Source organism: Myotis davidii, unplaced genomic scaffold (assembly GCF_000327345.1).
Source record: "Myotis davidii unplaced genomic scaffold, ASM32734v1 scaffold265, whole genome shotgun sequence".
In the NCBI taxonomy this organism is placed as follows: Eukaryota; Metazoa; Chordata; class Mammalia; order Chiroptera; family Vespertilionidae; genus Myotis; species Myotis davidii.
The window spans coordinates 5,314,339-5,317,559 of NW_006296627.1; positions in this window are offsets into that span (position 1 = coordinate 5,314,339).

Below are 3,221 nucleotides of genomic sequence, written 5' to 3' on the forward strand. Positions count from 1 at the left end.
ACAGACACAGGAGGACTCAGGGAAGCCACAGAACAGAGAGCTAATTGGATCTTTTCTTCCCTTGATGATCATTGTAGCAGCAGAGAACTTTTACTGCTAAATGCGAAGAGGCCAATGTCTGAGTTGTAAACGGTTAGTGGAAAAAACTGAGAACACATGGATTTGATGAACAAGTTACTTCCCCCCCACATCTATAGTATTATGTTATGCATATTGTTTTTCAACTTGCTTTTTTAAACATACCAATATGTTTTTGATCTCTTTCAACATCAGTGTATGTAGATGCACCCATTTGTATTAGTCAGCTCAGGTTGCCATAACAAAATGCCATAGACTGGGTAGGTTAAACACCAGGAATTTATTCCTCATAGTTCTGGAAGCTGGAAGGCAGAAACATTAAACTGGTGAACTCACATGATTCAGATTATTGTCCCTCTTTAATTGTCCTTCTGTGGTCCCAATGTGTTTGCCCACTGCTTCTGTGACCTCCATCCCTTATTCAACCTTGCCTGCCCTGGCACTTCTGTGGAGGTGGTTATTGTGTTGGCCAATGGTGGATGAATCTCCGTCTTTCCCTTCCTCTTGTTGGTGTCCTCCTATACAGTTATCCTTGTCCACTTGAGGAACCTCTCTGCCGAGGGGAGGTGCAAAGCCCTCCCCACCTGTGTCTCTCACACCACGGTGGTCCTCTTGTGCTTTGGACCTTCCACCTTCCTCTACCTGTGGCGCCCTTCACCTTCATTGAGGACAATGGTGGCCATGTTCTACATGATCATCACCCCATGCGGAACCCCATCATCTACACGCTCAGAAAAGCAGAGGTGAAATCATCATGCGGAGGTTGTAGGGCAAGAAAGTGAATTCAGGAGTAGAATAAAAACGAAAACATGAAAAAAGTAGCATGTTCAGGGGGACTAAATATGCATTCTGATTTTAGTCCGCTATGAGGAATAGAGGAAAAATTATTCCTATTTTTGTTGTATCTTAGATGATACACCATCGTGTCAATCATAGCCCTCTCATAGCTGTCTGTCTTTTGTAGAATGTTGAAAATTGAGCTGCGTTCCTTCTTTTCTTCAGTGGTTCATAGTGCACAGTGCACAGACTCCAGGGAGGGAATTACCCCGACTGGAAACTCACCCTATCAAACAGTAAGTTTTCAATGTGGTCAACTGCCTTTCCCACTTCTCCTCTTTCTTGGGTTTACTTGCGTGAGAAAGGGATGTAGGCACAGGTGTTAGATGAGGAATTGTGCCTGGGCGTGTCTTCACATGTAGTAACCAAGCCTACCTTGTCAGATTGAATTATTGGCCCTAGTTCCTTACTCCTTCTTGCGTCTGTGCCCTTTTTTTCCTTGTAACTTTGCATTTCGTCCCAGAAGAGGTGGCATGTGTTTTTCTATTCTTTGACTTTGGCATCAACTGACTTGCTCTGGCTATAGGAATGTGTGTGGAAATGACAATGGGCAAGTTGGGGGCCTAGATCTTAAGAGGCCTTGTGTATTTTGCTTGCTTCTTGTATGTCTGTTACCATCACAATGATGGGGAGAAGCCACACCGCAGCCTTGGCTGCAGAATGGCATGAAGGGAGCAGAACATCCATTCTTGACCCACCAAACCACAGCCCAAGGCAGAGCTGCCCCAGCTGACCGGCAGCCCCAGGCATAGGAGAATCAATGCTGATGGGGGCATGTTACTGAAGATTTCTGGTTATTTGTCACTTAGCACAAACTTATTATTATTGAACTAGCAAATGCATTTAACAATGGAGAGCGGAAAAGTCAAGAGGATTGGGTTTAAAATGGTTAATATTTATTAGTCTTGGATTGCCTACTTAATTTTCTTTATGATGATTGCCAGGGTTCTTGTTCCAGCATTAAGAAGGGTTCGGGAAATCTGGAGAAGGGGCTGTGTGTAGATTAAATAGTCCAGAGACAAAATATAATTTTGAAAGGCATTGGGGGTCAGAGGAGCTTTAGCTAAAGGAGCTAAGATCTCCTCATTTCAGGACCCCATGCTTTTATTAACACAAATTGTCCTGAGGTGAGGCAGAGATATACACTTCAAAGGGTCAGGGTTTTGTATACAGAGTCCATTGTTGGATTGGGGAGAATTAGCCTAAGGCTGTTCAGGTGTTTGGCCAGTAGGAGGCAATAACATGTAGATTACATGCCCTGAGCTGTCTGGCAGCAAACAATCAATTTAATGTATCCTACTCAGGTTTGGGGAAATGCCATCAGCCATTCCCAGGTTCAGCCCTGCTGTCATGCTGGAATTGGCTTCGGGCAATGATTATGCTGAAGCTGGGCATGAATGTGTCCTTTCTGATGCCTTGCCATTGATTTGAACTCTCTGGAAATAGTGTCTGCAAATTTCTGCCAGGTTGGCATAACTCAACAGTTCGTTTACGTGTTATGGGCTCATTGATCTAGATTCAGTCAATGTCGGCTTTCTGCATGCTTTACAATTAGAATATTTCAAGGCTTCTTAAGAGGGAAAGCAGGAAAATAGATTGGAAGTGAAGCATATCTTTGGTGAATTAATAATTCATTGAGTTAGTCTTCTGCCTAATAGCTAAATTGTTGAATTGCTTAGTTCTGTGAATTAGTTATTGGTAATTTCATTATCTGAAAACTTCTAGTTGGTGAATTGATTTAGGTGAATTACTCTGCTTTGGTACCTGGAATGATGAGCGACACTCAATAACTGCTCAATATCAAAGTTCTGTCAGTGTTATTTATTTTTATCATCTGGGATAGGCTTGAGTCAGACACGAGATAATTTGAAGAACTTTTTTGTGAATTACTTTTAGTTTAAATATAGAAATGATGTTAATAGATTGCCTAGCAATGAAAAATGCCAACCTTACAAATGCACAAAAATAACCAAAGTCACATTTAGATTCATTAGTAGAGTAATAGATATTCCTTATATTTGTATAAAACCTTGTGTATATTTCACCGCCCTTTCATGTCCATTAATATTGGAATCTGTTATGTCAATGAAAAATGAATTAATCATTCCCAATGTACATTTTTGGAGGTTGAAATATCATTTAGATTAGGTTTTAGCTGTTAGGAACAGATTCTAAAACAAGATAGGAGTTAAGAAGTAGACAGTTCAGAATGGAAAGGGACTATCTTGTTGATCCATCCATTGTAGCTTCATTCTCGAGGTTACCTCATGGTTGAGGATGGCTAGTAGAGCTCCGATTCCATTGGC